This window comes from Microcaecilia unicolor, chromosome 3, assembly GCF_901765095.1.
Source record: "Microcaecilia unicolor chromosome 3, aMicUni1.1, whole genome shotgun sequence".
NCBI lineage: Eukaryota > Metazoa > Chordata > Amphibia > Gymnophiona > Siphonopidae > Microcaecilia > Microcaecilia unicolor.
The window spans coordinates 288,970,671-288,997,411 of NC_044033.1; the positions used below are offsets into that span (position 1 = coordinate 288,970,671).

Here is a 26,741-nt window from a genome sequence, read left to right on the forward strand (position 1 = left end):
AGGTGAAAGCTTGGCTCTTCAACCGGGCCTTTAATGGAAGATGTAACTAACTTGTTAGTCTCTCACACACACACACAAGGAGTGACACGGGCTGCACATACTGCAGCAGGACATGTTTATCCACTCCTACCCTAGCTGAGATAGTATTTAACCATCCCTCTGATCTCATGTGCAACTTTCTTTAAATTAGCCACCTTACTTTCGAATTCTTCTTACTCTTACCTAGTTCCATCTTTGCTTATACCCTTCACTATCAATTAAAATGTTCTATTACGTAGTGTCTTGACATTGTAAATATGTCATACTTTGTATTGCTATTTGAATATTTTTATTGCTGTAATTGCCTATTGCTCATGTTTGATGTATTCTTACTGTACACCGCCTTGAGTGAATTCCTTCAAAAAGGCGGTAAATAAATCCTAATAAATAAATAAATTAGATGAGAGATCATGTGATGCGGTGAGGAGAGGCAGACGTGAGTGTCTGGTGCTGCTCGGGGGGTCCTCTCCTCAATCCTTTTACAGCGTAGTAGTAAGACCCACAAAAAGCTTGTGCCTGCTTGGATTGTGAATTGGAGTCTTTTATGAACAGATATTTGACTCCAGTAAACAGGATGGCAGCAAAATCGGCAAAAAAGGGACCCGATCGCAGTAAGCACGTAGAAGACAAGATGGCGGACCAGGTGCAGGGCCCGCAGCTTACATGCACGGAATCGGCGATTGCGGAGCTTACCAATGCGGTAGTGCTTGCCCTGGATCCGTGTCTGCAACAACTGTCGGAACAGCTAACGGGAATGTCTCAACTTACCTCGGAGCTGACCCGCAGAACGGGCGAATTAGAGTGCCGAGTTTTGGATTTAGAGGACAGCGCGCAGGTAAGCAGCGTGGAGCTCATGCAGCTTCAGGAGTTGGTTAGTGCCCAGCAGTGTAAGCTCGATGAGCTTGAAAACAGGGTGCGCAGAGAATCTTCGGTTCTTGGGAATCCCGGAGTCGGTACCCGAGAAGTCCTTGCGTCAGCTGTTGGAGCGCTGGCTGAGCCCTATGTTTAATGGGATGGAGGATGTGGAGCCGGTGCGCCTGGAGCACGCGCAACGCTTGGGGGTGAAATCAGCGGATAAGAGACGGCCCAGAATAGTCATCGCCAAGTTCCACAACTCAGCGCAGAAAGATGCCTTTTTGCAGTATTATCGATCCCATAAGGAGGAAATATGTTACGAGGGAGTGCAAATCCGTGTGTTTCAGGATTATTCTGCGGCTCTTTCGGCGAAGCGTCGGCAGAATTCCACAGTGTGTGCCCGTTTGGTGGAGCGAAAATACAAGTTTCAAGTGAGATATCCTGCAGTCTTAAAGATTTGGGACAATGGACATTGGCGATCCTATGAGACCCCGGAAAGCGCGATGGACTGGTTAAATGGAGTCCCCTTGAGCCAGGTGTAAGGGGATTAAGTTTGGAGGCACGGTAGAGGCTGATGGCGGAACAGACTGCAGCGGAGGCCCCTCTGAGGTTTTCACAGTGGAGTTTGATGTGGTTTGGACATTATTGGACTGAAGGATGTAAGACTTAGTAGAGTGCAAACGCAATGGGTTTGAATGGGTTGAGTGGGAGGTGAGAGTGAGGGGGAGAGAGTGGGGTGCGGAGTAGTGTGTGTGAAGTCTGGTGCTAGATTGAGTGAGGAGAGTGCGTGGTGAGTGAGTAGGGATGCGATAGTGTAGCAGCAACTGAGGCAATGGGGGGTCTGTGTGAGTGGCTTGTAAGGGGGGATGGGGGGGGCCAGTAGGTGTGGGGTGGAGGGTGGGGGGAGTGTGCTTGGGGGGTATGAATCCGGGGGGGGGTGGGGAGTGGGCGAAGGTGTTGGAGGGAAAAATTTATTAAGAGGTGGGTTTAGATGTTTTACTATTCATGAGGAGGGGATGCCCTTTGGCGTTATTACATGATCGCTAGTAGTTCTCTCTGTGGCAGAATGGAGAGACGGGTTTGGAGGTTGGAGGGTAGGGGGGGAGGGGGGCGGAAGTTGTGGGGTTTAGGGGCTTCCATGATATATGTAAATCTTTTATGTGCTGTACAGGGGTTTGACATTTTGAAGGGTCCTCATCTGGTTTTGGATTCCGGGGTGAAGGCTGGGCACCCGGGAATTCTGGACATTTCATGTGTGCCTTTCTCTGGTACATTCTGGAATTGGGACACTGGATAAAGTGCCGGTTCCTAGACTAATCTCCTGGAATGTGTCAGGCATCACTTCTCCTATTAAACGTACAAACATTTTGTCTACCCTTCAGGGTCACAAAGTTTCACTGGCCTGTCTTCAAGAAACTAAATTATTGGATGCAGAACATTTAAAGTTAAAGCAGCGCTGGGTGGGGGACTGCTTTTTTGCGTCAGCAAGGGGTAGGAGGGGGGAGTGGCGGTTTTGATTCATAAAAGCTTGCAATGTAAATCCCAGGTGGTAGCTCGGGATGAGAATGGCCGTTATATATTGTTACATTTAAATATTATGGGTCAAAAAATTTTTCTTTTGAATGTCTAAGGGCCTAATGTGTATGACCATTCTTTTTTCTAGCATCTGGTACGTTTAGAGATCCAACATGCTACGGCCCCATGGATTGTTTTAGGTGATTTTAATCAGGTGTTGGATGGGCATCAGGATAGGTCGGCCCCGACCTCGGGGACTGCGATGGGTAGGGGGGGGAAGGGTTTACCATACTTGTGTAAAGCTTTAGACTGAGTGGATCCGTGGCGGTTGAGTAACCCTAATGTGTGTGATTATAACCACTTGTTCCGCGCTCATGGTACTTGGTCACGTCTGCACTACATATTGGTGTCAGCACTGCTTTTTCCACAGGTGGTGAAGGCAGGAATTGGTCTATTGGAAGTTTATGATCATACTTTAATTTGGGTGGATATAGACCTGGGTGAATTGCGATTGCGACAGCGGCAGTGGAGATTCCCGTCGTATTTAGTGGAGGATGAGAATTTTAAGGAGTATTTACAAAAAAGGTGGTCAATGTTTGCAGACGCGAATGCTTCTCACGCCTCGGATGCACGGTTATATTGGGAAACCTCGAAGGTTGTGTTACGCGGTGATATTATATCATATATGTGTGTGCGTTCAAAGCGGATTTCACAGGGGATTATACAGTTAGAGCAGAAATACCAAGAGGCCAAGAAAGCTCAATTGGCTGTACCGTCGGCGCAGAACCGGGAAAGGATGTTGTTGACTCTGGCAGCCTTAAATTCCATGATTCACGAATGCACTAAAACATCTTTTTTACCGCTCTTTTTTGTTCCATCGGTTTGGTAATAAGTCGGGTAGGTTGCTGGCAAGGATTGCTAACACCTGGAGAGGGAATAGATTCATCCTCTCTCTGGTGGCGCTTGATGGCAAGCGTGTAACTCGGGTGTCAGGCGTGGCACAGATTTTCCATCACTATTATGCGGCCCTGTGTGCTTCTCCGGACTCGAGAGATGGGCCCTCGGTGGCCGATTATCTTGACAGCTCAGGCATTCCGCGTCTTTTGGCATCAACTATTGCGCAATTAAATGCCCAGTTGGGTGGGAAGGAGATTCAGAGGGTGGTTAAGTCGCTTAAGAGGGGTACGGCTCCAGGTCCTGATAGGTACGCAACGGAGTTCTATCAGTGTATGTTTCCGCAGATTGGTGGCCCTTTGATGGAATTTTTCGAGGCCTCACTCCTACAGGGGTTTTTTCCCAGGTACTGAATGAAGGTTTGATTACCTTAATACCCAAGCCGGGTAAGCCAGTGGATTGTCCGGGCTCATATAGGCCAATCTCTCTTATAAATGTTGATTTGAAGATTTTATCAAGAGTTTTGGCAGACCGCCTGGCACCACATATTTCATCGCTGGTGGGAGAGGGGCAGGTGGGATTTGTACGGGGTAGGCATTCCTCTCTGAATGTGCAGAAAGTATGTCTTGCAATTGCCCAGAGCCATTTTAATAACGAGCCGTTGCTTTTGGTCAGTCTAGACGCGGAGAAAGCATTTGACAAAGTGCGATGGGATTATTTATTTTCTGTTTTGGAATTTGTAGGGATTACAGGATGGTTCTTGCACGCAGTGGGGGCATTATATGAACAGCCTACGGCGTCTTTAGTGGTTAATGGAGTGCGAACAGCTTCGTTTCCGGTGTCTTGTGGCACTCGGCAGGGATGCCCCCTGTCCCCCTTATTATTTCTTCTTTATCTCGAGCCCCTGTTGCACTCTATCCAAAGGGACACAGATATTTCAGGTGTGGTTTTTTCTTCGTTCTCAATGAAGACCTTAGCATTTGCTGATGATGTGTTAGTTATTCTGACAAAACCGCAACAATCGGTTCCTGCTCTTCTTGGCGAAATTGAGGAGTTTAGTTATTTTTCTGGATTTACTCTCAATTTACAGAAATCAGTGGCATTTCCGATTCAACAGCAAATAAAGGTGACTTGGGAGGGTGAGTTTCCCTTGTCCTGGACTTCAGGCCCGTTAAAATATCTGGGGGTGTGGATCCCGTCGGAACTGTCACAGCTTTATGAGTTGAATTTAGAGCCTTTAAGAGTAAGTACGAGAGCCATGCTACAGGTGTGGCAGTCACTGCCGTTATCGGCCATGGGTAGAGTTGCCCTCTATAATATGATGCTGGTGCAAGTGGACGCATATTTTACAGATGCTACCCATACTGCTTAGCTGAAGAGATGAGCGGCTGGTGACTCGATTGGTAACGCGTTGTATTTGTATCAGGTGTTCAGCGCTGCGTGCGTCTGGTAGCGCTATACAAATGCTAGTAATAATAATAAAATTTGGCATGGAAAGAGGGCGTGGGTGGCGGCGTCCCAGCTCTTTCTGCCTCGGATTCAGGGAGGATGGGGATTACTGAACGTTAAGTTGTTGTCAGACTGGTTCCGAAACACGAGTTATTTTTCCTGTACGGAGGAGGAAAAGCAGTTGCTGGGGCTGCCACACTTTAGTGCGTGGTTACATGCGCCCCCGAATAAGTTTCACATGCCAGGCGCATATGCGGTTTTATTTCTGCCATTGAGGCGGGCGTGGAGATGGGTGTGTCGCTTCTTTGGGCTTTCGTCGACAACCTCTCCTCTACTGCCGTTACAGGGTAACCCAGAGTTTCCGCTGGGCTCATCCTCCGCCCAATTTGTGGCCTGGGTGGCGAGAGGGGCTCACTATTTGCACCAGCTATATACGGAGGATGGTACATTGAAGTTGCTAGAAGATTGGCAGTTGGAATATGGGAACGCGGGGGGGGGGGGGGGGGGGGACTTTTTCGCATGGTTTCAGTTGCGGCACTATGTTCGATCGCTTCCGGCTACTTCGCTGACTCTGGTGGTATGGGAGAAGTTGCTTACTATATTGGATGCGCAGTTGGCAGTCCCCCTTAAATACTATCATTTGTGTTTGAGGGAACAATTAGCAACTCAGTGGAATAGGGAGTTGTCAATTGGCCTTTGGGGTGAGAACTTGAAGACTTATATTCTGGGTATTCAAAAGGTAACAGAGAATGTGACGCTGAGGGAAACTCTTTATAAGTTTGTAACGTGAATGTATATTTCGCTGCATAGGGCGATGAAGGCAGCAATGCGGGAAGATGATATTTGTGCCAAGTGTGCTCACTCCCCAGCAGATCTTGGACATGTTTTAGAGTTCTGGACGCGGGTGTGTGGGCATGTGTCGGTTCTCTGGGGAATGACTTGGAGGCCCCAATCATCGCAATTGTTTCAGTATTAGGGGTAAAAGGGCTTAAACCCTTTTTAAAGTGGGTGGTTCTAATGGGGAAAAAGGTAATTCTTCAACAATGGATAGCGTTGGAGCCGCCGACTTTCCAACAATTGCGGTCCAGGATGATCTTTTTATGTGCGTTGGAATGCAATGGGGTGGGAGATCTTTCCTCGGCTAAGGAAGAAGCATACTGTTGGAAGTGGTCACCCTTTTGGGACTCTTTAACTCCGGTGGCACGTAGTAGAATATTGAATTCTTAAATAGTATATCATGGTGACAAGGGGGGATGGGAGGGGGAGTAGAGGGGTGGAGGGGGTTTGAGCTAAGTTAGTTCTGCAAGGGGGTGGTTGGAGGTATACATTATTTAGGGTGATAGGTGGGGGGGGGGAGGGAGAAAAAAGAAAAAAAATTTTGATGATAGAATAACAGGCTGTTTGATTGTTCATATGTTACAAGACTTCAGAGTTGCTATTTGGTCACTGGATTACATGTATTGGTTTGGGACATCGTCAATGCAACTATTGAAAAGATAATACTGATTTTGACTAAGGGTGACAATACAAATGAGGTGGAATAAATCTCTGTGAATCGGGTTGTACTCAGCCTGACAGGTTGAGTACCAGTAAGTCACTTGGTCCAGGTGCTATACATCCAACAGTATTAACACTTAAAAACTTAACTAAGTAATTGATGACATACTATGAGTACTTTGTAATCATCATTAAATTTGTTCATGATAGAGGTGTTGAATCTTAGCGAAGGGCTATAAGAAACAAGGCTCTTGTATCTTGCCTCATGTAACATGATTTTATTTGCTCTGTGGTTGCTCCTTGTCTATATCTTGCAATTTTAATAAACAGATTTACACATAAATTAGATAAATAAAATTAGTGCCAATTTATAGAATCGCCCTTCACATCATCATTGCCCAGTCTCAGATGGATACATTATAAGTCTACACATCACTCTGCTTTCTTTTACCTTGTCCCCATATTCTGAACAATTTACCAGATCAAATTCGTGGTGAAGAATCCTTTCCCAAATGTAAATCGCATCTTAAGACTCACTTTTACCAGCAGGCCTTTAACAAATCTCTCTGGTATCTGAGGGCTGGTTCCCAGAAACCAGCAGGCATTCGTGGTGTTTTTGTCTTTTTTAAAATTATGTGTGTGAACGATTGGTTTTACTCTGTCCTATATCTAATGGCATTCCTTTCCTTCATTTTTATGTTTCACTTTTAATGCACACTGCTTAAACCCTTGTATTTTGGAATATATGGTAAGTCTTATTAAACATTTAATTATTTCTGTGTTGGTCCAGTAAAAGCACCACAAACTACAAAAACTGTCCCACACCTGCTACCATGATTCTTATATGGATTATAGTTAATTGGTTTTAACGTGTATGGTGGAGAATTGATTGTACCAATTTGGAGAGAGTTATTTTAAGTTACGTGATATAAACTATTTCCTTTCTGGGAATAAGTGATGGGGCAGGTTTGTATTAGGGATTTTTAATGTATTATATTAGTTTTATGCTGTTCATACATGCTAGTCTAATTATTTAAATACTTTTACTGCAGTAATTGTCTATTGCTCATGTTTGATTTATTCTTACTGTACACCGCCTTGAGTGAATTCCTTAAAAAAGCCGGTAAATAAATCCTAATAAATAAATAAACATAACACAATGCATTTATGCATTTGCTTTCATGTCAGTAATGCAAGGTGAGTTATATAGATACAGCAGGTATTTTTCTGTTCCTAGAGGGCTTACAATCTAACCCCCCTGTTTACTAAGCTGCACTAGCAGCTGCCGCACGGCAATGTCTACACAGCCCAAAGTGAATGGGCTGTGTCGGCATTAGCGCATGGCAGCTGCTAGCGCGACTTAGTAAACGGAGGTAAGTTTGTACCTCAGGCAATGAAGGGTGAAGTGATTTTGCTCCAGACCACAAGGACTATCAATAGGATTTGAAGACTACTACTACTACTACTATTTAGCATTTCTATAGAGCTACAAGGCGTACGCAGCGCTGCACAAACATAGAAGAACGACAGTCCCTGCTCAAAGAGCTTACAATCTAATAGACAAAAAATAAAGTAAGGAAATCAAATCAATTAATGTGTACAGGAAGGAGGAGAGGAGGGTAGGTGGAGGCGAGTGGTTACAAGTGGTTATGAGTCAAAAGCAATGTTAAAGAGGTGGGCTTTCAGTCTAGATTTAAAGGTGGCCAAGGATGGGGCAAGACGAAGGGGCTCAGGAAGTTTATTCCAGGCGTAGGGTGCAGCGAGATAGAAGGCGCGAAGTCTGGAGTTGGCAGTAGTGGAGAAGGGAACAGATAAGAAGGATTTATCCATGGAGCGGTGTGCACGGGAAGGGGTGTAGGGAAGGACGAGTGTGGAGAGATACTGGGGAGCAGCAGAGTGAGTACATTTATAGATAGGTTAGTAGAAGAAGTTTGAACAGGATGCGAAAACGGATAGGGAGCCAGTGAAGCGACTTGAGGAGAGGGGTAGTATGAGTAAAGCGACCCTGGCGGAAGACGAGACGGGCAGCAGAGTTTTGAACCGATTGGAGAGGGAAGAGGTGAGTAAGTGGGAGGCCAGCAAGAAGCATATTGCAGTAGTCTAAACGAGAGGTGACAAGGGTGTGGATGAGGGTTTTGGTAGAGTGCTCGGAAAGAAAGGGGCGGATTTTATGGATGTTGTAAAGAAAGAAACGACTAGTGAATTGATTTGCTCTTTTCTGACACTGACAAGTCAGATTATGACCCATGAATGGCATGTCTAAAGGCTCAAACTTAAGAAGCCTGACAGCTGCATCTTTCTGGCTAAAAGCTCTGACTTCAGCATTCTGTGTAGCCAGAGCCCTTATAGCAGTAATTCCTATACTTTCTGCTGAAACTGTGAATTCTAGGTCATGCTGACTCTTAAGAGCACTCTTCCCCCCTCCCTGACAGAGTCGGTGCCACTGAGACTACTTCACAAGATTTGAAGGCGAAGAAATGTTGAGGATTTAGATAACACGATGATAAATATGGGTGCTAGGGAAATTCCTGTAAAAGAAACCTTGGAAATGCTGTGTTCTATAAACAAATGTTCTGTGTGCTATAACATTTAGATAGTGTTTTTCCATTTTATGTAAACAATAAAGTAAGACAGAAATTAGCTGAGTAACACAGAAATCAGCTGAAATTGCAAGTTGGGAGGGGATTGATGCCCAATTCACTGTATATAAGGTACTGTTGTGTTGTATCTAGTCAGAGGGGTGAGATGATCAACTAAATGACTCTTTATCACAGTGGTCTCTCTCTCCCCCTCTCGTAACAAATTGCTATTTGTTACTTTGTCTGATTACTTTGCCTGATTACTTTGTTATTATCTATAATAAAGACTATGCCTTTGGAAGGAACATAGCTTCTGTCCTTTCTGTCTTTCCTATCACGGTATCTTGGGGTGGATGTAAGGAGATAGAAACCCTGTTGCCTCACCTGTCCAAATGGTATATTTCTTATGGTAAGCAGAAATATATCAGAGAAATAATTCCCACATAATTACAGCTCTCGCTGAGACTAGGTTGTCAGAGGGGGCCATGTAAAAACAGACTCTACTACGAACACTAGCTTCCCTGGTTTTCAGCCAGCTGTTCAAACCATTAAAACAAGAACATTTGTTTTGCTGCTGTGAATCTAATTAAAGAGAAGAGCAAATGAGAGCAAGAGAGACAGATTTGTGGTTTACACCAGGTCAGGGAGGTATTGACTGTAGTGGTTCTAGCATGTTCCCCTATACATTTTCTGATTTCAGTTCAAACTAAAAACTAATGCTTTGAAGAATGAGCACAGTTATGAGAGAAGAGTCAGCCCAAAATCTGGTGCTGGTGTCAGAGATGTAGAGTCATTCATGACCAGCAAGGCAAAGGCACCACCAGCATAAAAAAATGGTGTGCACCGCTTCAGCTTGCTAGATCCCGACAGCCACATAACCACAAAAGAATAGGGGGCAAATGCACCAAAGCCCCGGTAAAGCACCGATCGCTACTTCCACCTCAGTAAAAAGTACCGCGAGTTGGAAACAGCAAGGGATGCTCAAAAGAATCAGCATGCAAATGAGCTGCTCGCAAAAACAGCAAGCAGATTAGAAGGGGGGAAGCCAATCTGTCACCCGAGCATGCGCAGAACAGCCAATCACCAAGCATGGCTGCTCTGCACATGCTACAGACATCTTTCATACACATATACAAGCTGCGTGTATGAAAGCAGTGTGTAACGTTTTTTTGTTTTCAAACTTGTTTTTTTTTTATTGCCACCAGACTCTAGGCAGCAGTACAGGCAGGGAGGGACGCAAGATAGAGTGAGAAGGAGAGAGTGAAGTCACTTCTCCTGCTTATTCTATGAACTTGGGTGAAGTTTGCGACTACCATACAGGATGGCACATGCAAGTTTAAGAATAACATCTAACTTTAAAAAGTGGATGCTAATTGGCTTTAATTGCCAATGACTTAAATGGTATTAATTGGCCCCAATCTGCAGTTACATGCATAAATGCACATAGGCCCCAATGCTCAAAAGTAAACGCGGGCGCTAGAGGCCATTAGCGTTGTACTAGTGCCTGCGTTTACCTGCACAGAATGTTCAGAGGGGTCTAGTGTGGGAAACAAAGAGTGCACCACTAGCGCAGATAGCAAGCTCATGTAAATGAGGTCACTTTGTATTCCTCCCCAATGCTCAGAAAACAGCACATGAAACAAAATTGCCTTACCACTGCAAAAAATAATGCCAGGTCAGAGCAGGCATTAGGCTGTTGGAAGAGAGGATTTCTCATGATTCTCGTGCTTCTTTCATGATTATTTCTGCAAAATCTGCCAGTTTTAAGTGCTTTTGGAAGCAGAAAGAAGAAAGTTCAAGCTCTTAAGTGCTGGTCATGAGAAACAGAAGACCCAAACAAAAGCACACATTGGAGTGTTTCCTGTGTTTAAATTTAAGCAGCCAAGCTAAAAAAAAAATTTTCAAAAGCTTATATTTAGGCCACAGAAAACAGATACTAATGTGTGCTTCACATTTGGGATTTACCAGGCGCATGTGTACAGGAGCCAAGCTTACCACGGGAGCTCTTCTGAATATGCACTAAGCACAATCCGCCCACACCAAAGCACAATACTCCCGCTGAACTCCCTAGTGCTCAATGCGCCTATATTTGCATCTAGTTAGTATTGAGCATTAGGGTGTTGTTCTTCTGTTCTGTTCCGGCAGTACTTTTATGGCACTATTTGAAACAGCGCTGAAGTTTTGAGCATCCGGGCTTGAGTCAGTATTCTGATTCAGGCTTATTACACTTAACCACCCACCTCCACCCCAAACAAATCTATAAAGGCAGAGTACATACAAATATAATAGAAATACACATCAGTAGAAAGGAACTGAGGGGAGATATGAGAGAGGTCTATAAAATAATGAGTGGAGTTGAACGGGTAGACGTGAAGCGTCTGTTTACGCTTTCCAAAAATACTAGGACTAGGGGGCATGCAATGAAGCTACAAAGTAGTAAATTTAAAACGAATCGGACAAAATCTTTCTTCACTCAACGTAGAGAGGTGTGGTAGCCGTGTTAGTCCACTCTTAAAGGTTATCAATAGAAATCAAACAAAATAAAACATGGAAAAGAAAATAAGATGATACCTTTTTTATTGGACATAACTTAATACATTTCTTGATTAGCTTTCGAAGGTTGCCCTTCTTCCTCAGATCGGAAATAAGCAAATGAGGTAGCAGATAGTATATAAGAGAGAAAACTCAAAGCATTACTTTGACTGTCTGACAGAGTGGGAGGGTGGGGGTATGCATGGGGACATCAAAGCATTTCATTGATATTCTAACAGAATGGGTGTTGGTAGGTGAGAGGAGGGTAATAAACAGAGAAATAAACTCAACGTGTAATTAAACTCTGGAATTCGTTGCCAGAGAATGTGGTAAAGGCGGTTAGCTTAGCGGAGTTTAAAAATGTTTGGACGGCTTCCTAAAGGAAAAGTCCATAGCCCATTATTAAATGGACTCGGGGAAAATCCACTATTTCTGGGATAAGCAGTGTTTTGTACTTTTTTGGGATCTTGCCAGGTATTTGTGACCTGGATTGGCCACTGTTGGAAACAGGATGATGGGCTTGATGGACCTTTGGTCTGTCCCAGTATGGCAATACTTAGGTACTTATGTAACTCCATAATAACCAGACAGATAGAGAAGAAAGAATACCATCTACTTACTATGCTTCCTGACCCCGGCCCATAGTCTTACACTGGCTGATCTGATCAAGCATGCAAAACAAGCAGCTTGGGGATCGAAGTTAAACTTAGCGCCTAAGTTCTACAGTGAAAACTGCAAATGGGGTGTTAACAAGGGAAGCGCATGGGTAGATCAGGGGCATGTAGGGCACTTACATACTAAGGGATCCTTTTACAAAGGCTCGTTGAAAAATGGCTTGCGGTAGTGTAGGCGTGGGTTTTGGGCATGTGCCAATCCATTTTTCAGCGTACCTGTGAAAAAGGCCTTTTTTTTTTTTTGCCAAAAATGGACATGTGGCAAAATCAAAATTGCCACGTGTCCATTTTGGGTCGGAGACCTTACTGTCAGTCATTGACCTAGTGGTAAGGAATCTGGGTGGTAATGACCTATGCACATCAATTGCCATGGCACGCATCCGTTACGTGTGTCCGAAAATAAAAAAATATTTTTTGGATGCGTGCCAAAAATGAAATTACCACAAGAGCCATGTGGTAGCAGGGCGGTAACTCCATTTTGACGCGTGTAGATGCTTATGAAGCTTAGTAAAAGGAACCCTAAGTTTGTAGATGCTCAAAACCAACTTACACTAATGTTCTAGAACAGCTTCAGTGCCCAACTTTGCCATTATAGAATACTTGTTCAGCGCTCAAATTTGTTGTGCCTATCTTCTGACACCCTTTCTTGAATCTACCCCTTGGTCTTCCATTGCCTTATGAACAAACGCAGGTCCTCATTTACTAATGTGTGTTAAGTAGTAAGGGGTAATTTTATAATGCATTTTCTGTGGGTGAAGCCTGTTTTATATGCATAAAAAGACCACTATAAAGTTGCAAAGGGGTATAGATGGGTAAATTAGACACACACAAACATTTATACAACTGCATATAGGCATCCCTCTTGGGTAAAGTTGAGACAAACCTAAAGCACATACAAGAAAAATCCTCCATGGAAAACAATGCACAAAGCAAACAGCAGAGGAGACCAAAAAGAGGACCTCACATCAGAGGTGTCCAAGGAAACTCTACTGAAATCTTCTTAAAGACTTGACACAGCTCAAGTTTTGGCCTGAAAGGCCTGCATCAGGAGTCCAGAAGATCTACTTTCATAAATGGTGTCTTGTAAGGACTTCAAAAACCAGGGTCCTAAGGCACAGAAAACTAAAGGAATGCTACTCACAAAGTCATTAATGTGAGGTCCTCTTTTAGGTCTCCTCTGTTGTTGTAAAGCTGAGACAGTCATGATATATGTACAAAGTGTATAAAACACAGGGTACATAATCAGCGTTATTTAAACCAAACAGAAGTTCCTACCCAGTTAAATAGGGCATAATATTCGTAGCACTTAACCAGATAGTGTCACTGAATATTGTTCTCTATCCCAGCACTATCCAGTCAGTGCTGGGGCGGTCCAGCAGTTATCCTGGCTAACTTCAGGTGCCAATGAGCTGCATATTCAGTGCCGATTCTGGATGAGGTTAGACACCGAATATCTGGGCCTAATATTCAGCCTGTGGCAACTGCGCTTAAAAAGTTCACTGCCCGCAGCAGGCTAAATATTCCCCAGTACATGTGCCAATATATATTTGTGAGAGAACATTTATGCACTACTGGGGCTGGTTATGGGTGCCTAGGTTGAATAAACAAATTAGGCTTAAAAAAATACATACATACACTTTGGGCCAGAGGCGTAGCCAGGTTTTTGCATCAGGGGGCGCAAACTTTTGTAAATTAGGCGCTAGTCAGTGTCGGACAGGCAGCAGGGCCGGTATTGTCGCTCAGGTGCAGTGACTGTGGCCGGCAATGATTAACACGGGCTGCCTGCTGCGTCCCACCTACAAGGAAACTGGAAGTTACATTAGGAGGCGGGAGGTAGCACAGGTCCCGGGACCGGCCAGAGCAGGCAACCCGTCTTCTTAATTGCAAGTAAAATTATTCAAATTATGGCCATCACCTCAGGAACACTCCTTCCACTAGTAGAAACTGTTTAAATCAGATGGGCTTTTGTTTGTGTGGTGACTCTACAGGATGTGGAGCCCATTAGTCCTGAGCATTTTTATTTTTGGTGACAAGGGCCACCAAAGGCAGCCCTTGCTCCAGAGCCTACTTTCAAATAGAGACAGACAGTTTATGAATTAACACAACACAAAACCCTGCAAAAAGACACTAAAACTATACAGAAAACCTACCACACCATATCAATCCTAATTCACCTATGAAAAGCTAGTACTATAAATATTACACTGGGCCCTAGAGCACCAATATACCTACTACTAGTAAAACAGAACATAGTAACATAGTACATGACGGCAGAAAAAGACCTGCACGGTCCATCTAGTCTGCCCACGATAAACTCATATGTGTATACCTTAGCTTGATTTGTACCTGTCTTTTTCAGGGCACAGACCGTATAAGTCTGTCCAGCAGTATTTCCCGCCTCCCAACCACCAGTCCTGCCTCCCATCACCGGCTCTGGCACAGACCCCGTATAAGTCTGCCTTCCCCTATCCTAGCCTCTCAACCATCAACCCCTCTTCCCCCCGCCACCCAATTTCAGCTAAGCTTCTGTGGATCCATTCCTTCTACACAGGATTCCTTTATGCCTATCCCACGCATGTTTGAATTCCGTTACCGTTTTCATCTCCACCACCTCCCGCGGGAGGGTATTCCAAGTGTTCACCACCCTCTCTGTGAAGAAATACTTCCTGACATCTTTCCTGAGTCTGCCCCCCTTCAATCTCATTTCATGTCCTCTCGTTCTACCGCCTTCCCATCTCCAGAAAAGATTCGTTTGCAGATTAAGTGAGACTGCTAAACAGTTCTACACAGAAACTACCTGCCCACAGCATACCACACCTTGGTCACACACCACATACAGAACAAGGGATCACAAATGAGAAATATAAAGATAAAAATTAAACTGGGAACCCCAAGAATTCAAACTAGGCATGTGTATTTTCTCTTGTACTGAAAAAAAAAAAAATTACAAAAGACATCTGTGATGCACATTTCCCAAAGCTAAAATATTCCACCAAATAAATTCAAAATAAAACACTTTTTTCTACCTTTGTTGTCTGGGTATTTTATTTTTTCAAGCATGTTAGTCCCAGTTTCTTCTTTTCTGTTTTCCTGTCTGTCTTCTGCTCTCTTTCCAGTGGGCGCAGTCCATTTGTCCTTATTTCCCTCTTATCTTCTTCTATTTCCTCACTTTATCTGTCTCTGGCACATTTCCTTTCACTGCTTTCTGTCTCTCCCCTCAGATTTTATCTTCTCACTCTTCAGTATTTAATTTACCAATACCTATCAACTTTCCATCTTCCCTCACCCCTACCTCTCCTGTCTCACTCGTTCCCTGGCCTCATATTACCTTCTTTTTCACCCACTCCACATTACACAATTCTACCCTCTGTACTTACCATCCTCCTCTCACTCATCTCTCCTTGAGAACCTCCATGGTCTCTAGTCACATTGTTCCACCATGCCAACATCTCCCCTTCCGCTCCCTTCTTATTCTCTTGTAGCCCAGCATCTCCTTGCCCCCCCCCCCCCCCCCAAACCCTTCTCCATCACTATGGTCCAGTATTTCCCTATTCCCTCTCCCTGTCCCCTCCACCCCTACAGACCAGCAATTCCTTGTCCCCTCTCTCCCGCTTTCCTCCTTATTGTGCCAGGAGACATGGCTACACAAATCCCCAATGCCAAGTGCCTTCCATGTTGTTTAGACAGCAAACTGCACACAAGAAGTGAAAGCCTGCTAAGTGTACACAATCCAGGAAGGAACCAAGCCATCAGGGTTTGTGTAGCCGCATCTCCTGTAGGCCCAGCATCATATGTCTCCCCCCTCCTCCTCCTATGGTCTGCCATCTTCCTCTTCTCTTCCCGCTTTCCATGTTTATAACACCAGGCTTCCCAAAGCAGATTACAATAGTTAACATAAAATTGAATCCATCAGGAAACAGGATATCCTCACTGAAATTTGGTCATCTGTATTATATAGAACAGTGTAGAAAAATGATCACAAAATACTGAGTTTATTAGTGCTGTTTTTACCAGCTACAATAATTTTTTAAGCTGTTTTAGTGATATTCAGTTGTTATTTCATGATATTTATGTCTACATATGGGAAGCTTTCAAATAAATTAAAAAGCTGTCAAATAAGTAAAAAAATTAAAAAATATATTTTGTCCTCCACCTTTTAAGGCACTGCCTATCCAACTAGAACAGCTTAAACATTTCATAGATGGACCATGCATAGGCAGTCCCTTATTTCTAATAATCAGTTTTTGCTGTTGTTTTGGGTCAAAAGGCTAGATAGCCTCACCCTGCCTCCAGTTTTATCTAACCTCCTTGCCTTCAATCCCCCTGCCAGTCCAGCACCGTTTCCCCTCTTTCTCTCCACTGCCATCAATCACCCTCCCCAAGTCCAGCACCCTCTGTTTCCCCTCTCTCTCCACCACCATCAATCACCCTCCCCGAGTCCAGCACCCTCAGTTTCCCCTCTCTCCACCATCAATCACCCTTCCCGACACCAGCACCTTCTGTTTCCCCTCTCTCTCCACTGCCATCAATTACCCTCCCAGAGTCCAGCACACTCAGTTTCTCCTCTCTCCGCCATCAATCACCCTCCCCGAGTCCAGCACCCTTTGTTTCCCCTCTCTCTCTCTCCCCGCCCGCTGCCACCCGGACTGTCAAGCCTGCTCTGTTGAGCGGCCCCTGCCTGAGCTGGCGTTGGATCCGCAGCAGCATGCCTCTGGCTTCACACAAGTACTTCCTGTTACGCGAGGGTGGGACAAGCAGCAAGCAGAGGGAAGGATTGGATGCCGGCTCAAACAGGCAGCATGTTATTGCTGCAGGGGCTGCTAAACATAGTAGGCTTGCTTGATGATGGTCCGGGACGGGGTGGGGTGGAAGAGGAAGAACAGAAAGTGGTGTTGGGAACATGGTGGGGTGGGGAGAAAGGGAAAATTAGGTTCTTACCTTGGTAATTTTCTTTCCTTTAGTCATAGCAGATGAAGCCATTACGTATGGGTTGTGTCCATCAACCAGCAGGGGGAGATAGAGAGCACTCAACTTTTCACAGTGCCTCATGGCCAGCCAGCTCCACTGCCTCTTCAGTATTTGAAGCTTCCAAAGCAGTATGGCAAACCGCAATGGACTCATCCTCCTATAAGTGAACATGAATCCTGAAGACTGTTTTCCAACTTTCTCCCAAGGAAGGAACTTCAGGAAACAAGAACAGAACCTGAAACAGATTCACAGCATACAGACAATCATACAGGGAGGGCTCATGGCTTCATCTGCTATGACTAAAGGAAAGAAAATTACCAAGGTAAGAACCTAATTTTCCCTTCCTTGTCATCAAGCAGATGAAGCCATTACGTATGGGATGTAACAAAGCAATCCCTATATAGGGTGGGAACAGGTCACACCATGCGCTAGCACTTGTGCTCCAAAACGCGCATCCCTCCTAGCAGCCACATCCAGCCTGTAATGTCGGGCAAAAGAGAGCTTAGAAGCCCATGTTGCTGCACTGCATATCTCTTGACGAGAGAGTGCTCCAGTTTCAGCCCAAGAGGAAGAAATCGCTCTGGTAGAATGCGCCTTAAAGGCTACAGGCGGAGACCGGCCGGCAAGCAGATAAGCTGAAATGACTTTCTTTGAGCCAGCGGGCAATAGTGGCTTTAGACGCTGGAGACCCTCTGCGAGGACCTGATAGCAAAACAAACAGATGATCATAGATCCTGAAAGAGATAGTAACTCGCAGATACTGCAGCAGAGTCCTGCGCACATCCAACAGGTGCAACTGCCCAAAAGATTCTGGAAACTCCTCCTTATCAAAGGAGGGCAAGAAAATAGGCTGGTTTAGGTGGAACGCTGAAACCACCTTAGGCATGAAGGAAGGCGCGGTCTGAACCGTGACCCCGGACTCTGAGAATTGCAGAAATGGGTCTCTACAGGACAGTGCCTGGAGCTCTGACACCCATCTCGCCAAAGTAATGGCCACAAGAAAAACGGCCTTTAGTGTCAAATCTTTCTCCGATGCTCGCCGAAGCGGCTCAAAAGGAGAAGCCTGCAGGGCCTTCAAAACTAGCCCCAGGTTCCAAGCTGGACAGGGTGCTTGCACGGAAGGCCGGAGCCGAAGCACCCCACTAAGAAACCGTGCCATATCTGGATGAGCAGCTAAAGACACGCCTTCAACCTTACCACGAAGGGAGGCCAACGCTGCCACTTGCACCCGCAGGGAATTATAGGCCAAGCCTATTTGTACATCATCCTGCAAAAAGTCCAGAATTGGCGAGACAGGAGCCCGCATGGGTGTGATCGCTTTTGAAGCACACCAAGCCTCAAACTGGCGCCAAATCCTGGCATAAGCCACGGAAGTGGAACGCTTGCGGGCCTGCAGGAGAGTGGAAATGACTGTGTTTGAATAGCCTTTGTCCCTCAATTGCGCCCTCTCAATCGCCATGCCATAAGACCAAAGCGGCAGGCGTCCTCCATGGCTACCGGGCCCTGTGACAACAGGTTCGGTACCAGAGGTAAAGGAAGGGGAGCCTCCACTAGCATCTGCCGGAGGTCTGCATACCAAGGCCTCCTGGGCCAATCCGGGGCCATGAGGACCACTTCTCCTGGGTGCAGCCGAATTCGCAGGAGCACGCGCCCTATCAAGAGCCACGGAGGGAACACATATAGTAGGCCCGGAGGCCAGGGCTGAGTCAAGGCATCCAACCCTGCCGAGCGAGGATCTCTCCGTCTGCTGAAGAAGCACGGGACTTTGGCATTTGAACTTGTCGCCATAAAATCCATCACGGGCTTGCCCATTTGGCACATATCTGCAGGAATACTTCGTCTGCTAGTTCCCATTCTGCTGGATCGATCTGATGCCTGCTTAGATAATCGGCTTGCACGTTGCTCTGACCTGCAATGTGAGCTGCCGACAGAAACTGAAGATGCAGCTCGGCCCAGTGGCAAATCTGTTCGGCCTGCGCGGCCAGTGCTCTGCACTGAGTGCCGCCTTGTCGATTTATGTAGGCCACTGCTGTCGTGTTGTCCAACATCACTCGGACAGCCAATCCTTCCAGGGTCACTTGAAAGGCCAGAAGTGCCTGAAACACCGCTTTCAACTCCAGGCGGTTGATGGACCACTCCGACTCCTCGGGTGTCCATAGACCCTGGGCATGCTTCCCCTTGCAATGTGCGCCCCAGCCTTTCAAGCTGGCATCTGTCACTACTAGATACCAATCGGGGAGAGCCAGCGGCATTCCTCGCCGCAGCATTCTGTCTGAGAGCCACCACTCCATGCTGAGTTGGGCCGCAGGGAGCCAAGAAAGTCTGCATTGATAATCCTGAGAAACTGGAGACCATCTTTGAAGTAAGGAATACTGTAGAGGTCTCAGGTGCGCTCTCGCCCAGGGCACCACTTCCAATGTGGCTGTCATCGATCCCAGCAGCTGGACAATGTCCCAAGCTCGCAGGTGGGGCATCCTCAGGAGCAGACGGACCTGATTCCGAAGCTTGCACCGCCTTAGCTTGGGTAGGTATACATAGCCCGAGTCTGTGTCGAACCTGGCCCCCAAATATTCTAGAGATTGCGAGGGGCTCAGGTGACTTTTGGCCATATTGACAACCCAGCCTAGAGATTGAAGTACTGAGACCACTCTGGCTGTAGCTTGATAGCTCTCTGTTACAGAGTCTGCTCTGATGAGCCAGTCGTTTAGGTACGGGTGAACCCTGATACCTTCTCGCCTGAGCAAAGCAGCTACTACCACCATTACCTTCAAAAAGGTTCGGGGAGCTGTGGCGAGGCCAAAAGGCAAGGCCCGGAACTGGAAATGTTTTCCCAACACCGCAAACCTCAGAAACCTCTGGTGCGGGGGCCAAATTGTATGTGCAAGTAAGCTTCTTTCAGGTCTAGAGACGTGAGAAACTCTCCTGGCTTTACCGCAGCAATGACGGAGTGCAGGGTTTCCATGTGGAAATGCCGCACTCTCAGGGACTTGTTTAATTCTTTTAAGTCCAGAATAGGGCGAAAAGACCCACCTTTTCACAGCACCACAAAGTAGATGGAGTATCGGCCGTAGCCGTGTTCGGCGGGAGGTACCGGGGACACGGCCCCTAACTGAATCAGACCTTGCAAAGTCTCCTCTACCGCTGCCCGTTTGGCGGCAAAACCGCATCAGGACTCCACAAACACAACTCTTACTGGGGCGTTGAATTCTATTCTGTAGCCATCTCTGATCAGGTCCAGAACCCACTGATCTGAGGAAATATTGGCCCACTCCTCCGCAAAGAGGGAAAGACGTCCTCCGATGTAAGGAAGCGAGGAGGGGGCCGGCGCACCATCACTGAGAGGGTCACCCCTGAACTCCAGGCCTAGAGCCGGTGGCTGCGGAACGCTTGTCCAAGCGAAAGGAGTTCCTCTGTTGAAAAATGGGCACGAGAAGTGAACCCAGCAGAACGCCCCGGGCGGTACCTTCTAGCTTCACGGAAGCGAGGTCTATAAGAGGAGTGGACTGCCTGGCCCTTGGAGGAAGGCCTTGGCCTATCTTCGGGCAAGCGCTGGGGTTTAGGATCTCCCAGGCCTTTAACAAGTTTCTCCAACTCCTCACCAAATAGGAGAAGACCTTGAAAGAGCAACTTCACCAACCTTTGCTTAGAGGCCATGTCCGCTGCCCAATGTCCTAGCCAAATAAGACGGCGAGCCGCCACTGCTACTGCCATTTGTTTAGCCGAAGCTCTGACAATATCATAAAGGGCATCAGTCAAAAAGGACAAGGCCGCACTCCAGCCGCGGAGCCACATCCGAGAAGGGCTCCGCTCCATCTCCGGGCTGTTCCACTGCCTGTTGCAACCACGCCAGGCAGGCTCTAGCAGCATAACAACTGCATGAAGACGCCCGAACAGTAAGACCTGCAATTTCAAAGGACCGTTTAAGTGCTGCTTCCAGCCTACAGACTTGTATATCCTTCAGGGCAACTCCTCCTTCCACAGGGAGGGTAGTTCTCTTTGTCACCGCAGTGACTAGGGCATCTACTTTAGGCATTGCAAAGCGAGCCAAATGCTCCTCGCGCAGAGGGTATAATTGCCCCATAGCCCTGGAAACTTTCAAAGGTCCCTCGGGGTCAGCCCACTGAGCGGAAATAAGCTCTTGGATGGAGTCATGCAAAGGAAAGGCTCGAGCAGGCTTTTTGGTACTAGCCATCCTAGGATTCACAGAGGAGGCCGTGCCACTGTCAGGCTCTTCAATAGAAAGGACCTGTAGGGCTGGCAGCTCATCACGGTGGAAAATCCTCACTGCGGAGGGATCATCCAGATCCTGTGGTAATTCTGCACCTGACTTTGGCTCCTCAGACCACGAAGGCCTGCCAGAACTCTCCAAATCCTCACAGCCCGACCACGGGGAGGGGGGGGGGGGGGGGGGGGAAGGAGGTGCACCACAATCTGAAGGGGAATTAGCCCTTCTGCGCTTTTCTTTATGCCAATTATCAGGGAAAATAGCCTCAGCGGGCAGTCCCAGGCCAGAATCCACCGGGGGGGGGGGGGGGGGGGGGGGGACCACAATAGAAGGGGCCTCAGACGACCCTTGAGGGAGAGCTCTTTTCAGCATGTATGCTTTATGCAATAACAACACAAAATCAGGGGAGAAAAACTCGCCCTGGGCACCCAGATCCCATCCGGGGCTAGCCACTCCCTGAATAGCCTCAATTCGAGGTATCCCCCCCCCCCCCCCGGGCTCAGGGCTCTCTGTCTCTACGGAGGCCGCGCCATGCGGAGAATTCAAAATGGCGTCCGCTGCCAGCTCTGAGTGGGAAGAATCATCGCTCGCCATGCTCGGGCCGGCTCTTACATCTGTACAGCACGATTTACAGAGCCCCGCTGCTGATTTGCGCTTGCCACACCGGGAACAGCGCTTTACATTTTCTGCAGCTATCGCTGAATACGGCGGGAAAATTCAAAATGGCGGTTTCGCGCCAAAACCCCCCCCCCCCCCCGAAGGAGTTAGAAAACACTCTTACCTCACCGGACCGAGTATCACAGCTCCAGTCCCATAGAAGAATCAAAGGAAAACCTCTGTTCCATTTTTTTTTTTTAAACGCTGTGAGGAAAGCAGAGGTAATAAGAACTCCGGAGGCTCAGATGAGTGGGAAAGGCAGGGAAAGGCGAACCAATGTGCCTGCATCCACTGAGTGGGAAAGGACAGGGAAAAGCAAGCTAATATGTCCACATCCATGGGGGCATGGGTAAGGCAGGGAAAGGGCTAACCTATGTGCCTTCAAAGTGAAGCTGCTATAGCCTCTAACACCCCGGCTAACAACTGGCAAGCCAGGAGCCACCCCCAGGCACATTTTTGATGGAGCTCGAAGAAACTGCAGCCACCCTGCTTGGGGAGATAGAGAATACTGAAGAGGCAGTGGAGCTGGCTGGCCATGAGGCACTGTGAAAAGTTGAGTGCTCTCTATCTCCCCCTGCTGGTTGATGGACACAACCCATAAGTAATGGCTTCATCTGCTTGATGACAAGGAAGTAATGGCAATTTTTTTTTTAATCCTGTTTGCAGTGTACCAGCCCCGCCGGTTGAGACCTGCATAGGCACCATTTTTTAAAAACTCCGTTTGGGGGAGCAATCGCTCCCCCCTGCGCCCCCCCCCTAGCTACACCACTGCTTTGGGCATTGTTATATAAAGGTTATGCTCCTAAAATTTATGAGCAAAATTTATGCTCCTACGTTTACGCTCCTAAATTATAAGTGTAATCTATTTTGGAGCACAGATTATGCTCGTAATTAGGAGTGTAAATTTAGGAGCATAATGTTTATAGAATAAGGCCTTTTATGCTTGTACACCACATCAACCTCTAAAGTTTTGAGTGGTTAACATAAAGGCCAAAACAAACTTGGGAATTTTGTATTAATCTTCTAAAAAGCATAGGGCCCTGTTTACTAAGCAGCACTAACTTTTTAGCGTGTGCTAAAAATTAGCACACGCTAATGATAGAGACACCCATTATATTCCAATGGGTATCTCTAGTGTTAATGCATGCTAAAATGTTTGCACGCCCACAGGGCGGCTTAGTAAACAGGGCCCTCAGTTTTTAAGTTTGTTTTGAATTGGTGGAACTCCAACTGAAAACTGACACAAGGAGACAGATATTTCCGTAATTTTGGAGCCTGCACAGCTAAAAACCTATTTTATATAGTAAATCTCTTTACTCCCTTAATGGAGGGGAAAACAAAAAATGAATTAACATATCTTCTATCTTTATTTTTGGGCAAAAATTCCAAGCGAGATAACAGATAAATAAGACAATCCCCAATAAGCCTCCTGTATAATAACCAAAAAAAATTAAGCAGAAGCTTGGCCTCTATAGGTAGCTGGAGAAGTTCAAGAAAACTTGGGAAATCCTCTCTCTTTTCTGTAGAGAGAGAGAGAAAAAAAATCAATCTAACCGCAGTATTTTCAATTATTTACAACTTCCTTGGGGCAGCTAGAAAAACAAGATCACAATAATCTCTTTTAGACAGCAAAAGTGACTGCACCAACAATCTGAACTGTACAAATTCAAAATATTTGTACATACATCTAAGGTTAAGAAGGAGGAAAAAGGCACTTTTGGTCAATGCATAAAGCTATGTTTCAAATGAGAGGGTTTGAGCAATATAAGATCTTCACTACAGGGAAGAGTACATATTTAGTCTGGTCAACTAGTATATGATTCACAGTTGGATCAGGATTATTGTCAAACAATAAGTCTCGTCAGTACTTAATTTTAAGCGATGTCAAGACATCGAAGAGCTAATCAGAGCAAGACAACTTTGAACCAGAGATGACACTTGGGCCAATGAGGAAGAAACTGGAATTATAACGGTAATATCATCAGCGTAGCTGTGTGCTGTAAAACCCTCTCTTGTCAACTCCAGACCCAAAGAATGTAGAAATACGTTAAACAGGGTAGGTGACAAGGGAGAACCCTACTAGAGCTAAATGACAGTGTTCTGCTATTCTTTACCCTTAGGATCTTGAAACCAAACAACCCCTAAACCAGTTTAACACTTAACCATCTATACCAATCTGATTAAGTACTGAAATCATGGTCCACCATGTCGAATGTGGACGAAAGATCAATCAAATTGAAGCAGAAACGCCTTGTCATTTGTACACATAATATGCCGAGCAGTATCTCAGATAGAAAATACTATTGTCTCAGTACTACGGAAGGAATGAAAACCCGAATGGGTAAAATGCAAAACATTATGCTTTGACAATTAAGAGTCCAATTGGAAAAAGACCAGACTTCTATAAGTTTAACAAAAAAAAAAAGGTACCACTGTAGCTGGATACCAGTCCTCTAGATACTTTTGAATTCTTTATAATAGGTATAATTATAATTTCACCCATTCTATGAGAACGAACCTAAAGTACGTAAACATTGAATCCAATCAAATAAAATAAGCAAAAACTCGTGTGAAGGCGCAGCCATCAAAGATGGAAGGAAAAAGTCTTATACACAACAAAATGTAGAATATTTGCAAAAAAGTGATTTTAAACAATAGGAAGAAAACCTGTCCAAATTCTATCCTCAATAATTTCAGAAAAATAACTTACAATATCATTACTTTCATATGGAGCATTATCTGAAAAAGATGCCCTCATCATCAGAAATTTATTTTGAAAGAAAGTAGCTAACTCAGCTGCCATGGGAATTGTAGCTTTGTCCAAAGAAGTCAGATGAGAAGTATTAATCAATCTTGTGACTAACTGAAAAAAGAGCTTTTGTATTAGAAACATTATTGCATATCAGCTGCAAATATCACTTCAAAACTTTAAAATTAATCTAAAAACATTCCTTCCCCCCCCCCCCCGATGCGTACTCCTAAGCTCACTTGATAAATCCATGAAGATGAAACCCGACAGACTGCTCAGACCACTCTCAATCCTCCTTTTCAGTCATCCCCTCTTCTATCCTATAGGAAAATTGTAGTTCTACCCCACCCATTTTCCTTACCCTTCTTTATGTTTTAGTATGTAAGCCGCTCAGACACCCTTTTTTGATGAGTGGGACAGTAAATTTATAAATAAACTTGAAACTATTACGTAGTGAAATTTTTTAAAGTTGTGATAGCAAATCTCCATTCACTTCTATCATTACAGTTTAAGGATTTTCTAATCTCCTACAGGTCTGCTTTACTTTGAGTAATTCAGAATCAAACCATTTATTGCTTTCACAAGTTATTCTAGTCTTTAAACTCTTGGGAGCAATCTCATCTTAAATACTAATGCAAAACTCCTTTTAATTGGTGTCAAACTTTTCAGGGCTTACTATTGATGTTTCAACTTAGACCAAACAGAAATCCAAGTCTACAGGTCCCTTAGTATAAGTTTCCTTTAACTTTGGTTGAGGCTTAGGTTGGTTAGCCTGTTCCCAGTTGAGATTAAATTTAAACATAAAATAGTCAGTCCATACTACAGGAGACCACGAGGTATCTGATATCTTTAAAGGAGGTAATAATGAAGCAAGCTCGGTAAAGGCAAAAAGATACAAATTATGTCCCTTAATATGCGTTGGGTGAGTGTGTGAAAAAGAATAATTTAGTAACGACAGAAAAGAATTTAAATCATTAACTTTAGAATCTGTCAAACTGCCCAAATGCACATTGATACTTCCAAGAAGGATATTAAACTGAGTATGGGTGGAGTTTCAAAGAACAAATTCATGAAAAAAACATTAGCCTTCGGCCAATGAGCTGGAAGACAGGAAAATAAAATAACTGTAAAATCTCCAACTAATGTATCATCCTTAAACTGACATGCCAAAAATCTCTAAATCAGGCAAAGAAAAAGATTCAAGTAGGGTAACAATGAATATATCCCTAAAATTTAAGGCAATACCTCCTCCCTGTTTCCCATCATGAGCTAATGAAATTATTCAATAATCAGGAGGACAGATATTGTTGATAACAGAGCAAATGGAAGAGTATAACCAGGACTCGGTTATAAACAAACAGACAGATTGGGAATCCATTACCAATCATTCACTAAACATGACTTATTATAGATGGACCAACCATTTATATAAAAAATAGGCACCCTGTTGTAAAATTAGACCTTAATATTTATTAATGCACATTAACATGCATTAATTTGAGCTAAGTGGGCCCCATTGAATTTGCATTATTTACCTTATGTTAAATCACATTAACCCGTTAGCTGGTTCATGCGCATTAGTAAATGAGGTTTTGAATTTGTTAGCATTCTGGAGCATGGAGCTACCTACTGTACCCTAAACGTAACCCCACTTGAGCAATGGTTGGAAAAGAGAGTACCGTATTTTTCGGACTATAAGACGCACCGGACCATAAGACGCACCTAGGTTTTAGAGGAGGGAAATAGGGAAAATTTTTTTTTCCTTTTTCCCTCCTCTAAAACCTAGGTGCTCCGGTGCGTCTTGTCCGAATCCCTCCCTCCGAGTTCGGGATCGCCCTCCCCCCGGCCGTCACCACTTCTCCCTACTCACGTCACCCGATCTTCCCTGGTGGTCTAGTGACGTCGGGGCAGGAAAGAGCCCCCTCTTTCCTGCCCAGCGCGCTGCTCTCCGTCCTCCTGTATGCTGCCTGACGGTCTCGGCGAGATTCAAAATGGTCGCCGAGAATTGAAGTCTCGGCGGCCATTTTGAATCTCGCCGAGACCGTCAGGCTGCATACAGGAGGATGGAGAGCAGCGCGCTGGGCAGGAAAGAGGGGGCTCTTTCTGCC

General features: G+C 45.4%; 1 protein-coding gene across 9 annotated transcripts in view; it reads right to left on the reverse strand.

Moving 5' to 3' along the window:
• Positions 1-26,741, reverse strand: part of HDAC7 (histone deacetylase 7) — a 964,197-nt gene that overhangs the window by 58,908 nt on the left and 878,548 nt on the right. The window lies entirely within an intron of this gene.